The following is a 15,671-nucleotide window of genomic DNA, read 5'->3' as shown; positions in this document are numbered from 1 at the left end:
TCAAGAATTTCTTAAAGACGCTTAATGAATAGTTGTCTTTCCATCTCAGGATTGAAAGTTCATCCCTTCATTGATGCCCATTGCTATCTTTCTTCCAATGCACAGTCTCCCTGACTGAACATTTGATAAGCATCAGAAAGTCAGGTTCAAGGACATACTTCTCTGCTATTTGCTTAATAAGTTTACAGAAGCCATTTTTTTCACACAACTATAAATTTGTCAAAGAATACGTAATTATATTATAATTTCTGGTACAGAATAAGCACTGAACAGATATTTTATAGACACATTCATAAATTAATATCCAATTAACAGTTTTTCATTTTGGTTACTAACAGTTACAATTAGTTTGGTATATTGGATAAATTTAATGTTTTGGTTTTATTTCCTATGGTCATATGAGCATTATTTATGAGTTTTTAAAGAAAGTTCTTCACAAATACCCTCTAAAGACTCTTAACAAATTTCTTGATTTTCAAATTGACAATAATTAGTGTTTTATTAATTTTTATGAGAGAAAAAATATAGTTGTGAAGTAAGATTTTATGAGCATTCATTTCTATACCCCAGGTTCTACAGTTATTCACACACAAACTTTCACAAAACCTAAGGATTTCATAGGGCTTATTTTCAATATTTGTTATTTTCAACAACAACAAAAAAGATAGTCTAACATAAGAAATAAAGAATGATCATGTCACCACTTTCTTGACTCTAAGCAGTCCAGCTTAGACATTGGAACCTTCTTGGGAGAGAGAGAAAGAACTTAAATCCAGGTCTTAGAATTTAAATCAGTACTAGCCTAACTTCAGTGCAAATATGTGCCAAGCAAACCCTTCTGTTCCTACTGCCACACCAATTGGTATAGACCAAGAAATTACACTGCATTAAGCAGAAAGGATAGACAGGCTATAGTAGTACTGTGACTGTATGGGAAGATCAAATCTCTATAAATAGCACGAATTTGGAGACTTATTCCGTAGACATGTATTGGCATCAGAAAGGAATCTGCCCAGTGGTATGACTGGATCGATTCTGATGTATATCACCACCTCCTCTGGTATGGGCCTTGGTGAATATCTGAGAAAGTATAGGTCTTTTCAGTTGAACAAACATATGTAAAATCTGACATCATTAAACTAAGTGGTCAGCAGATAGATTATGGACAGCATGAAATTATGCAAGACCCCATTTGTCATCAGAAAGTTTATTCTAGACATGTGACATTTCAGCAGAGCCTAATGTACTTCATAACCAGGTCTGCTTTATGGAAACAACATCTGGAATAGCCCGGAACCAAGGAACATCTCTTTCTTCCAGTCTTTAGGATTTCTACTCTGTCTGTAATCACCTGTAGATTCTTACAGTGAGCTTGCCTGGTGGACACAACAAAGGCAGTCTCACAGTAGTTTGGACTTTCCCAAATGTTTTCATGGTTGGTGCTGGACTTGTCAGACCTGGACTCAGGTTGGTCATATCTGTGGTGAAGTTTGAGCATATATGTGGTCACAGGTACGTTGTTGGTGCCTGAGGATTATCTGTCTACATGCATTACTAGCCGTCTATGGGTGATAATAGGGAAGATGTCTGCACATCCCTGGATCCAAGGAGAGATTTACTGAGAAGGATTACCTATTCTAGGCATGTTTGTGGCTCTTTTTGAATAAACATATAATCTGTAGATTTTGGAGAACAAAAGTTATCATGTAGAACTCCTTTGGGACAAAACAAAGCATAAGAACAGCAAATTCATAGCAAACATGACTTTCAGTGCAATCCAGGCCTAAAATTGGGAGGTGATTAGAGAATTAAAGTAAAATAGAAATCTGCTTATACTGTTATAAAAATACCTTGACAAACAAAACCGACATAATTCTTTAACCCTTCTATGCTTAGAGCATGTTCTATTTCCATAAGAATTATGAGCTTTCAGAAACCAATGATCAACACTAGTGCTCAAAACAAGCTGCAACAAACTGACAAGGAAGCAATCAGCAGGCAAATCTCTCAGACAATTTTAAGAGAAGCTTCCTAATACAGCAGATGGTTAATAACACAGAGAAGTACAACTAGCCAATGTGCAGAGAATAAGTGGCTGTTGAGTGCTTATCCCTAAATAGGACACCTATATAAAAATTCTGCCTCCCAAGGCTTAGGGATCATTGCAGAAGAGGGATGGAAAGATTGTGAGATCCAGGGGAGGTGGATGACCAGAAGGAAACAGTTTCCTTATGAGCTAGCAGTTACTCATATTAGCACGTAGAAATGCTGACAAGATGGACAAGTCCTACATCCTGTGAAGCCAGAGAGAACAGGGGCAAATGGATAAGAAACCCCAACTCCATCTGAGGAGCTAATGAGTGCTGGAAAGGGGAGATTCAATCTCATTTAACAATGAGGCTCTGAGTATGTTGCCCAGGGTCCAGTATATGAACCTGCAACAAAAGTCATTTAGGAACACGAACATGACTCGCTTTAGCTCTCACTCTCTTACTGTGTGTGTTTGTGTGTGTGTATACATACACACACACACACACACACACACATATATATATATATATATATGATTACATATATACATAAGATATTATCTGGACCATTTTGGTGAGGGGTTAGGAATGGGGTACAGATAATGGAAGAGATCTAAATATGATATATAAATATGTTATATGAAATGTAACCATATGGTTACAGAAATTTGATGAGGGGTTAGGAGTGGGGTACAGATAATGGAGGAGTTCTAAATGTGGTATATAAACACATTATATGAAATGTACAAAAATTAGTTGTGTTTCTTTTAAGGGAAGCCAATAATCTTGAATGAAACTGAGATAAATATATTAATAAAGAGACATTTAATGTAGATTGATGTAGTTAACAAAATTAAAAAGAAATAATTTTTCTCCAAAATATACTCAGGAAAAATGTTAGGAAATATCAAGAGAACAGGTGAATTGAAGAGAAGAATGAATCAGTATTTCCAAGAACAGACTGGTTGAAAATATGCGAATGAACGAATACTGAGCAAAGTGTATATTAGATGTTGGGAGAGTTCAAGAGGAGGACATGCTCCAGTTAAAGGGATTCAACATACATTATGTAGACCAAAGGGATAGAAAGATAACTTATACGCAAGAAAAAACAAAAAACAGAAATTGTCCCAAACATGGAAAGATACACAAATGTTCATGTGCAGGAATCTCAAAGATCAGTAGTCAAACTGAACCAAGCTTATTGTATGAGACCTTATAATAAAGCCTCCATAGATGGAGGATAAGAACAATTTCAAGGGAAAAGAAAACAGATAATAATTTGGGTAATCCAGTTCAACTTATCATAGACATCCGAGTACAAACATTATGAGGTAATGAGACTTGAGTGGGATTTTCGTAGTACCAAAAAAATACCACCCCCCCAAAAACAATGCTATTTAGTAATAGAGCACCCACCAACCTACCATTTAGAAGTGAAAATGAATAAAGGTATTTTCTGACAATTAAATCAGAAGATAAATGCTTTTCTTCCATATTTAGCTCATAAGAAATGTCAAAAGTTGTTTGTCAAATTGAAGTCAAGGGAAATAAATGAGGAAAAGTAAACATAAAAAAATAAATCTCACTGATAAGATAAATTATGCTAAGAAACTCAGAAAGCTTGTGTGTATAAATCAATTATTACTGTAGTATGAAGTCTAAAAATTACAGTTGCTTCAAAATGTGAATATTATGTAATTACTCAACTATTTTAGTCAGGTATCTATTACCAACAAAACACTTGAAATAATAAATTTAACAAGAGAAATGTTTTGGCCCTTGGCTTGTATCCTCAAGTTCCTAGGACTAAACTCTAACATAAAGAAAAAAAATGATCCAATTTCTCAGTTTTGGAAGTTTCAGAACTGGCTTCATTGCCATTGCACAGTATATCACAGACAGAATGTGTGGACTTATTACCACATAATTAGAAGGAAAAATAAGAAATAAAATTATAGCTTAAAATGTAAAATGATGATAACTAAAAATAAGGAAAGAATAGAAAAACAATAAAAGAATGTCAGGTGGCAAGAAGGAAAGGAAAGAAGGAAGGAAAGGATAAAAGAAAACAAAGTAAGGAAGGGGGAAGAAAAAGAAAGAATTTTCACCTTCGAGCGCACAAAGCCGATGCCCTGGACTACTACCCACATTTTAAATATTACACCACTTTTCAAAGGGATCAGGATTTAAACACAGAAGTCATTGAGTATATCCTATAACCAGTTATTACAGTACAATATAGCAAGTTATAAAATGAAATAATAAATTCCACGAGTTTTATCTCATCAGTATATTTTGCTTTGTATTTCATTTCTATTTATTTTTTGCCATGTTATAAATGGTTATCATTTTCAAAGTACCTCATTAAATCAAATTAATTTTCTGAGTCTTGTAACCACAGATCAAAATCAATTAAGAAAGCCATAAAACTAAATGTTTGACTGGGAATGATGTCTCACTCTTAGGATCCCAGAATTTTGGAAGCTAATACAGAAAGATAAGAAATTTGAAGCCACTGGGGACAATACAGCCAATCAGAAGACAATTGTAGATCATGTCTATAAAACTCCAAACTAAAGAAAGCAAAATTTTACAGGTTAAGAATGAAAGCACATTGCTAAGGTTAATGCTTTATTCAAAAGTACATGCATTTCTGTGAACTAATGAATAAAATGAAATCAATATTCAAATAAGCAGCAGCATGATTGGTGGAAGGGCTTGCATATTTATACATGTCCAGGATTGCATTTCTCAACTAAAGAATACACAGTGGTTGAACGGGAAATTAAATGAAAGAAAGAAAAGAGAAAACATAAATGTTTGTTGTATAAAAGTCAAAATATGTGATTAGCTGGTGATTTTAGCACCCTAGTCTCCAGTATGGACAGATCTTTCAGCTAAAACAATCAATGATGTAACCCAAATTACACACACACACACACACACACACACACACACACACAAACTGATAAATCTACTCCCTGTGTATTTTTAGGTAAATGTATGAGGCAAACCTTCCCCCAAGTGCCACAGACTACCAAATCCCCAGTTCCTGGCATAGTAACTTTCTCTTTCAGTTTTTTTTCAGCGTAGTTCAAGAGACTCCTAAACAACCTAGGACATTGCCATTATTTCTGAAGATGACTTGGAGGAATCTAGTGAAATGGATTTGGAAAGGTCCACGCTGAGAACTGACTCTCATTGTATAAGAACTCCCTATGTAAGTTGCCAAGGATAAAAAAATAATCAATCATCCTCTCCCTCTGTAAAGCCTATGAGCTACAGTGAAGACTAAATGTCAAAATATCACCAGTGTTTCAGTAGTGGTGTTTTAATCTTGAAGATTACTAACAGCTGTCTAATTGAACTTAAAAGCTGCTCAACAGGAGGTGATCCAACTCTGGTACTGCAAACCTATATACCTTCCCATGGCTGGAGAAATCATAGACCGTAGAGCAGAACCTATTCTGACCTTTTTCATAGACCAGTATAATTTCTCACTGCATTCTAAATACTGATCCTTATACATGCAGATAACAGTTCCTCTATCAATTTATCAAAAAAGTTTATTTTTAGTAGACAGAGATCCACAATTGTTCAAAACTAAAGAATATCCGTGACTGTGGAGTCCTTAAACCTTATTGATAAATCTCAATGTAACCCCTATCCTTAAAGTTCACAGAAAATTTGGACGAGGGGGCAGAATGATTAGAAGAGCCAGAGGGCAACGGTGCCTACTATGATCTAGTGGCTTCTAGACATGCCAAGGAAGCTTCACCCATGAAATTACAACATGGTTGTCTACACAAGAACTGAATAATGATAGTAAAACTTAAAGAGGAATGTGGCAAATTTCACATGTTCAAACCCTAGCTGAGCTATAGGCAGTCAATGGCTCATGAGAATCAGTTTTCTCCAGCGACCAGCTCCCCAATAAGTTTTCCAATCCCAAGCGGTCATCCGTAAACACATGTACATATATACTGTTCCTCTCAATACATCTATCAGTTGCCAATATTTCCCCAGCTAGAATTGAGGCTTCTTTTCCAACTGTTCCCACCATGCTGGAAATTACAATGGTTTGGGTTTGCACAGGTCTTGAGCTTGTCTGGAAATATCTAAATGTTTTATAATTTTGTTGCCCAAAGGTTACTCTATAAATTGAATGAGCCAATATTTTAGGGTTCTTCCTTTCTTTTCTTTTTTCATATATCATAACATCCCTTCCTATGAGCCAAATTTTATAATGTACACTAAGATGCAACTAGAATATACTTCCTTGAAAATTTATTTAAAATATACCAAGTTGGAGGAGGTTTAAAATAGGAGGTTAAGCCAAGAGAAAAGAAAATAAAGCAATGAGAATGTAGGTTGATGTCAAATGGGTAAGAATCTGATTAATTAAAACCCAAATTTGTTCTACATTCTTGGGTTTTGTAAAATACAAACTACTGAAAATAAATTAATATGGGAAGAAAACTTAAAGATGTATAGATAGCACATGCTCATATTAAGTTCTACAAATACATACAAACATAATTCAGTGGTTTCACAAAGCTAGAATTATTACTTTTTGTTACTCTAGCTTTTAAGCACAGATAATAGTTGAGGTTTTTGAAACAAACTTGCTAATATAACATAATTTGGCACACAAGACCTGTTTTCTGACAATTTTATTTTAGGATGATGATGATGCTGAGAATAATTATTGGTGAGGAATTCTCTCCTGACAGACTAATGAGGAAGAGTCTATTACTTTCTGTGTCTCTGGCTTACTGAATTCCTTAAAGCAGGCCGTTAGCTTGACTTTGGTATTGGTAAGGCAGTCAGCCTTTTTAACTTTCCTATTCCAGTGGGAGTGTGCCTGGTGATACCGATGTTCTGTCATAGGGTGCCATGGTAGAAAATTGTTATTTGTCCTTAAGATTTGCATAAATGTTTTACCAAAATATGACTACATAGTTATTTTGTTATAAATCATACAGTGTGAACTAATTTTAAAGTAGTCATAGTTAAAGCATTCCTATTTTAATAATATGTTAATTTAGCATTTTGGAGATGCAATGGATGAAATATAATTAAAAAATAAAATACTTTATTGAATAAATGTCGTCTTGCATTTTAAAGCAAGTTAGAAAACTTAATGATCTCAATTTGTATATAGAAATACAAAAACGAGAAAACGTAAAACATATAAGTGCTAAATTTAAGTAATGAATATTTGTATGCTCAATATCTTTTAATAATCTAAACTATACCATGGATGGTATTGTGGCATCTTTAGTTGGGATTTATTTTATTTTCATCAAAAACTGCAAACATTGTATTCAGTTCTCACTGTGTGTTAAGAAAGCATGTACCATTCATGTTTCAATTTATTAAACTTTTTATTATTTACATATATCTATTTGTAAAGATATTTTATAGGGTTAGTTTCATTTTCTTAAATAAATGAAAAGATCACCAGGATTATCAACTTTATTCATTTCCTAGGTCATATATTTTGGGTTGTTTTTACAAAAGGTTTTCAGCCAAACTCACCAGTGGAATCTCTGAAACTGGAACTTTCTCTAAGCTCATGTTTCATGCAAATAGATGCAGAAATAAGGAAGGAACATTGGTAAGATCCGGACTGCAATCTGAGTAACAATGCAAGCAAATAACTCATGGTATTTTGATCTCCCAAAAAGCAGATATCAGCTTTGTCTCTTCATACACAGTTTTTAAAAGAACTTAGTATCTTTGTTTTGTTTTGTTTTTTTAAATCGCCTTCTGCTTAATAGTTTACTTTTACATTCTGAATGATATATTTAAAATTAACACATAAATAATACATGAACATAACACAAAAATATAGCTTTTATAAAAAATAGTTTGAAATATTCATTAGAGTGTAATAAGTGGGTAAAATGAAGTAATTATCAATTACCACACTTAAATGCTAAGTATTTGCAAATGCTTTTAGTTATAGTACTTAACCAATTCCATATTATAATTGAAATAAACAAAAAAAACAACTAAAACTTGCTAAAATATAAAGATCAAATTTCTAAAGGAAGCTATAACTTTAATATTATCCTCTAATCTATAGCTTACTTCTCTCTTAACATGATAATACTGAATGTATTTGATATAATTGAGTCATCTTACTGGAAAAACTGGCACAAACTTGTATCAGAAAAATAGCTGTGATTTATGCAAAAAGGGAAAACTCAAAATTTCACCTTAAGGGAAAGTGTAAGAACACAATTTCATTGACTCCATACCAATATATTCTTGTGAATGAAATACTAACAAATTGAAAATTACATGTCAGGCTCAGCATAGTTGCTCATGCCTGTAATCCCAGTATCTGTGTACTTGAAGAAGAATAAACACCATGAGTTTTAAGCCAGGCTGGTCTGCATGGTGAGTTATAGGGAAGCCTGTGCTATAGTTTGACACCTGTCTCAAAATAATGTGTAGGACTTATTTCGAAAAAAAAAAAATGTAGACACTTCATTTTTGTTGTGGTTTCCTCTTTCCCAGGTATGCTACAGTATTCGAGTGTTGTGATCAAAGTCTTGGTGAAATGCTTCCACTTTCTAGTGCAGTCCATGTAAATAGTGCAACAGAATGAGAAAATCCAAAGCACATATTTACTATTCTATAACTGAATATCTATCACCTGTGCATAATATGTACTGCATGCCCTTTGGATACTTAGAAGATAATAATACATATTATTGATGTAAGAGTCTTATAGGCATGAAACAAATGCATAGATAATATAACTTCAGTAAAAGTAAATATTAGAGTAGCAAGGTATAAGATGATGCTCCTTAAAAGGAGAAATATATAACTTCAAATATTTGAATCATCATTCTTTAGAAATTATATCTCCAGATATTTAACTATATAAAACTTATTCCCCAGATGTGAAAAAAATCTAGACCAATTTCCATCAGCCTCAATATTTTTTCTATTTTGCATTATTTCTAGTTTAAACTATAAAATATACATTATAAAATAAGTATGTAATTTCATGCCATGCACTCTCTTGCCATTTAGACTTTAAATGACTTATATGCACATTTTGATGGAAAATAGTACTAAGTTTCAATATGTAAGACAGATAAATAAGAAGATCCAGTAAATAGTATTTATTCATAATGTTTTGTTGCTTCATAACTGCAAATGACCATTTCTAAATCAACCACATTAATAGTTGGTTAAATTTTGATGTTTAAAATACTTTAAATGTGTAATTTATCATTACAAAAATTATAGTCATGTTCCAGTCTGGAAACAGCAGTTAAAATGTTTAATTTGTAAGTTATCAGTACTAAAAGAAAGAGCTATTGAAACATTTTCCTCTATAATACAATAAAGAGGTTTTCTATTGTTGCTGTTGTTTGCTGTTGTTTGGAGACAGGGTTCATTATATTGTCCAGGCTAGCTTTGAATTTTCAGCCCTCCCACCTCAGCTGCCCAAGTGCTACCCTTATAATATTGTCCTACCATGCTCACCTCAGAAACAAAGTTATTTAAACAAAAACATTGGAGAAAAGGATTATAAACTGCAGATCTCTAAATAAAATCATTTCGAACTTCTGAAAAACCTATATTTAGGCATTTATTTTGGCATTTGCTTTCAGCATTTAGAATTTTTTATGATCAGAATGGTCTAATAAGAAGTATCAAAATTACTCATTTATAACAAAATGAAATCTTTGTAATCAATTTACTTTCATTCAGTATCCCAAATTAATAAATTTATCCATTAATTCTGTTTTAGCTCTATGAGGTAATGAACCTGAAGACATTCACAATACTGACTGTGTGGGCAATTGTGATATCATAATATTTAATCTAGCACCAAATGAAGCTCTTTTATCCAGCAATTAGAATCATCTTTCAACTTCAGACTAAAAATACATATAGCATCCCCAAATTATATTAATATTATGTCTTCATCTCCTGGCCTATAAAAAGCATTAGAATGGAATTTTATAGTAATAAACACATAATAAACATTAAGTGATAATTCAAGTGAACGTGTACTTGTACTTTGAATTATTAATAATGCATTACATATTACCTGCTTATGAATTTAGTTCCTTAAGTATTATATCTGTACTATTAAATATAGAAAAGATGCACTATGTCTAGTAAATGTATGCAGATCATAACTGACACATTTTTAAGTTATTATGTGACAAGAGTAATAGAATATCTCTATGTTTTATTACTGGTCATGTTCAGCACTGTCCAATATTCAATAATTGCAAAACCTTCTTAAGTTTTAGAAGCATTCTCAGGAAGCTATCTATTGCTAGATGTGTTGTTCATGTACTTTACATGTAAAATGTCATAAAGTCTATGTTTCTACATGATTGGGAATACAATTTATTATAATTTAGTGGTGTATAAAATACATTTGTTTCAAAGGTTTAAATAATACAGGTGTTATGGGAAAACAAAAATAATGAAAACTTCTATTATCTAAAATATTATCTAGGAAATATATATTATAATAATGAGGGTATGTAAAGGAAAGGGTATGTAAAGGAAATACAGGTTCCATCATACGAAGTTACTATAGTATGTATTTCTTTTTAAAAAAGTTTTTAATTTATTAATTCCTTTTTCTGTGTATGACTGTATTGTCTCCATGTGTGTACGTACATCCAGGTCATAAAATGCCTAAAGAGGTCAGAAGAGAGCATCAGACCCTCTGGAACTGGAGTTATGGACAGTGGTTAGTTGCTATGTGGGTGTTGGGAATTGAAACTTGGTCCTCTGTGTGTGACCTTAACCACTTAGCTGACTCTCCAACATCAATAGACTGTATGTATTTCAGCTAATTAGTCAGCAGGTAAAGCAAAAATAAGTATGATATTTTGGAAGTAATTTTAAGCTATTTGGTAAAGATCATATACTCTTGACAGAGACCAATATGTAGTATGATTAATGTAGAATAACTATTTAGCTTATAATACAAGTTTAGAAATTTCTTAAAATTATGAAGTGAGAAAAATGTCTTCTTAAATATTTAAATGTCTATATTGTCTTCAGATATGAGGAAACAGCAAATGGATACAGAACTCAGTATTGTGTATACATAGCTAAATTAAAAATTGCTTTAGAGTAATAAATAATTTACATTTCTTTTTTTCTGTGTATTCCAGTTGATCATATTCAATGTTTATTTTCATATTTTGATAAATAAATCATGCTAAAAATTCAAGCCCAAATAGCTTCAGCCTGAGGCATTATTGAAGTCAAGGACATAGAAGCCTCCCTTTGCAGTGTTGGCATGACACCCTTATTTGTAGCATCTGGTATACTGGTAAAGTGCATTTTAATTTCATCAAGATATCATGAAAATATTTTCATAAATTATTTCTTGTTAATTACTTATTTTTAATTTTTTTTAAATTTAGTTTTTATTTTATGTATATGAGTGTATGCCTGCATGTGTATAAATGCACCTGTGTCTTGTGCACCGCCTGCTGAGGGCAGAAGAGGTTGTGGGATGCCCTGGAACTAGAGTTACAGATGTTTTTTAGCTACCATGTGTGTGAGTGCTGGGATTAGAATCCAAGTCCTCTGCAAGAATAGCCAATGTTCTTGACCACTGAGCCATCTCTCCAGCCTCTTAGTTACATCTAAAGTCTTCTATATCAACTACAGAGTGACGACAAACATTGTAGATAATTATTAAAATGGAGCTGTGTTGACCTTTGCATAGTTCTTTCTTTCATCATTAATTAAATGACTAGCTGAGTAAAATCAGAAACATTTCAATCTAGAAAAATTTTACAACTAGATTTTGCCAACAAAGTTAACTTTGTGTATTTTAGTTATCTTAACTATTCAGTCCTGGGTTCATTTCAAATTTATTACTGTTTGATTCAATCTTGTAAATCTAAATAATTGGATACTGCTTCTAATATAACTGATATTCTTTATGAATTGTGGTTTTCAAACACTGGGAAATCTCATGAACCTAATTTACACTTTGTGTTAAGTAATTCCAAAAAGCTTAATATATACACAGACATAAAAAATCATTCATAAATAAAAAAAAACAACAAAAAATGTAGACAACAGATGGTCCTCCACAACGAATAGGAATTTTAAGTGTGTAAGGAGGAAATCAGTACAATTTCCACATTTCATATTCATATGTGTACGTTTGCATTTGTTTTCACTTTTTATTGTTGTTTATGCTACTTTCAGAATGATAGAGACTTAAACAAGGATATCTATACACATAAACTTCCAAAGAGGATTCACACATTCTAGGAAAGAGATCTGTGGCAGCCATCATCTCTGGCCATGAGTGTGCAGCAGGGCATAAATAAACATTAGTGTGTTAGGAAGAACCAAGTGACAGCTGATGTGAGGAGAGGACTGTGAGATCTAGGTTATCAACTTCTTCAACATCAACTTGAAGATTCTTTCTCAAAGTCTTCAGCAGCTACATTGGCTCAGAGTCACAAAGGCTGAATTTGGTGGTCTAGGGAAGAAAGAAGACCCACCGATAAGCTGTCACTTAAAACATGTAAGTCACAGATTGTCTAAGGATAGAGCAAAGGAGAAAAGATAGAAAGAAGTCTTCAGGAGAAAGGAACTTTTCAAGCCTCATGTCAACAATCCACAAAGGAATGAGAAAGAGAATGAAATCAGAAATAATCAGAAGGGATTCCATCCAAGTGAAAGAAGGAGACTGAGGTTGGCTGACTGGATTATCTATATAAGAAAATTATAAGTATAAACACTCAAATAGGCAGATAATAAAAATCCATATTAGAAGTGCTCACTCCCACATCTTCTTGATTTATCCCTCTAACCCTGCAGCATCCCTCTAGCTAACTGGGGTTGACAGCCTAAGTGGAGAGACTAAAAAAGTCTTGTACCCATTAAAAAATGTTCTAAAGGCATCACATTTTAATGGCCACATTTTAGTTTGTTTTCTTAATGAAGTCAAAGTATCTTCTCATAAACATAACAAGACTTAGAGCATGACATACTGGCTAGATGATTAGCATAAAGGAGATTTTGATAGTTTTTACACAGTTGGTCACAGAAACAGTTTAACATACTCATGCTACTTCAGACAAATTAATGAGAACTGGTTTTGAGAATTAAAATTTCATCTGTATTACTGCTCTTCATAAGGTCAAAATATGAAATGTTAAAACCAAATTAAGTATATATTTAATTAACGCACTGAACTCGATTTTAAAATGACTTGCTAGAATTTTGGCTAAGATTTTAATGAGTCTATTGATTATATGTAGGGACATGGACAGCATATTTGTATTGGTCCCTTTACTTTAGGCTACGGATATAGATAAATAGATGATTGGTAGATGATAGATGATAGATAGATAGATGAGAGATGAGAGATAAGTAGGTAGGCAGATAGATAGATGATAGATAGATAGATGATAGGTAGATAGATAGATAGATAGATGATAGATAGATGATAGATAGGTAGATAGATGATAGATAGATAAATAGATAGATGATAGATATAGATAGATAAATGGATAATAGATAGATATAGATAGATATATAGATGATGATAGATATTAAGATAGATAGGTGATAGAGAGATAGATGATAGATTTATTAGATAGATAGATAGATAGATAGGTAGATAGATAGATAGATAGATAGATGATAGGTGATAGATATATGATAGATAGATAGATGGATAGATAGATAGATAGATAGTAGCATAGATGATGGATAATAAATAGTAAGATAGACAGATATATGATAGATAGATGATAGATTATAGATAGTTACATGATAGATAGATAGACAGATAGATGATAGAAAGATAGATAGATGATAGATAGATGATAGGTAGATAGAAAGATAGATAGATGATAGATAGATGATAGGTATATAAATAGGTAGATAGATAGATGATAGATAGATAGATGATAGGATAGATAGATAGATAGATAGATAGATAGATGATAGATGAGAGATAGATGATCGCTAGCTAGCCAGCTAGCTAGCTAGATGATATATTGATAGATCGATAGATAGATGATAGAGAGATAGATGATAGATAGATAGATAGATACAGATACAGAAAGATGACATACAGACTCTTTAAGTCCCATTCAATAATGTTTTATAATTTTCTGTGTACATCCAGACATTTTACTTTTTGGTTTTAAAAAAGTTATTGAGTATTTTTCTATTTTCATATGATATAATTTGATATTATTTAGACCCTCTACCATCCACACCTCCCCTTACTGCTCCTGGCTCAATTTAATATACTCTATCAAATATATATATACAGTCTGATTTTTGTTCCAATATTTTGTGTTCTCAAATGTCCTTCAGTGTGGTTCTATCCATTGGAACCTAGTTAATCTACCAAGAATTCTATCCCTTTAAGGTAAAGTCCCTTCCCCTCCAGGCAGCCATCAGTTGCCAAAAGATCCTTAGGTTGGGTTGGGATTCCTTACCCACTTTGTCAAGTCTATGTTGGAATTTTTTCTGGTTTGAGCTTGCATGGTACTTGTGCCTGATATCATCATTGCTGTGAATTCAAATGAGTAACTGGACACTTCTCTGGTAAGTTCTGTTTCCTTGTGGTCATCCATCACATTTGGCTCTTACAATCTTTCCACTCTCTTCTATAATTATCTGCCTTCATAGGCAGAAGAATGAGAAAGATATAATGCAATCCCAATCAAAATCCCCATGACATTCTTCACAGAAATAGAAAATTCCATCCTAAAATTCATGTGGAATCACCAAGGACCACAAATATCAAAACCAATCCTGAGCACAAAGACTAATACCAGGGCTATTACCATAAGACCTGAGCCTATTTTACTGAGGTATAGTTTTTCATTGATTTGTATTTTATTTAATCAAATAATATTAAGCACAATAAAATATACGAGATTTTTCTGGACAAAAGACGTCTAACATTATTGATTCATATTTATGCTAAAACAGTTGCTGGCTATTTGAATGGGTGATATGTATATTGGATAGTTTATAAAGGTTTCTAACAAAGATATATAGGAAAGAAGTATGAGGACGTATCTCCTAAAATAGCATTAAGCTGTGAGTAAAGATGCTTGCAGCTAAATCAGATGACCTAAGTTTGATTCCCAGAAGTCATATGTGGATTCAGAGAATTGAGTATGCAAGTTGTTCTCTGACTTTCACACATGTGACATGTGCCCACTCACACAAATGCATGCACATTGCGTGATTAATGAAGACCACTTAATTATATAACAGATATTCAGCACTTATGTAAAGAATGACCTTTTTTGCAGAAAAATACCCTCTGTTGAGTATGCAGGCACTTAAACAACTTATCTGTATAATGTCCAGAGAGTAGCAAACACAGGTTAAAAACAGTCACTTGTTCTCATAAAGCTAAAATTTACTAATTCAAGAAAAACAGAGAAAACCATTCTTCATAACTCGGGGAGTAAAAAATCATGACAGTGGGTTATATTATGAAGTAATTTTAATTCATAAAACTACAGGCATTTTCTTCATGTGGCAGCTACAAACTTAATGATATATCCAGGTTTTCTTTTGGTTTCTCAACTAATTTAAAAATATATTTCTAGTTATGAGTCCTTTGTATTGACTTAT

This window comes from Nannospalax galili, unplaced genomic scaffold (genome assembly GCF_000622305.1).
Source record: "Nannospalax galili isolate Female #2095 unplaced genomic scaffold, S.galili_v1.0 scaffold600, whole genome shotgun sequence".
In the NCBI taxonomy this organism is placed as follows: domain Eukaryota; kingdom Metazoa; phylum Chordata; class Mammalia; order Rodentia; family Spalacidae; genus Nannospalax; species Nannospalax galili.
Note: the sequence above shows the minus strand (reverse complement) of the source record.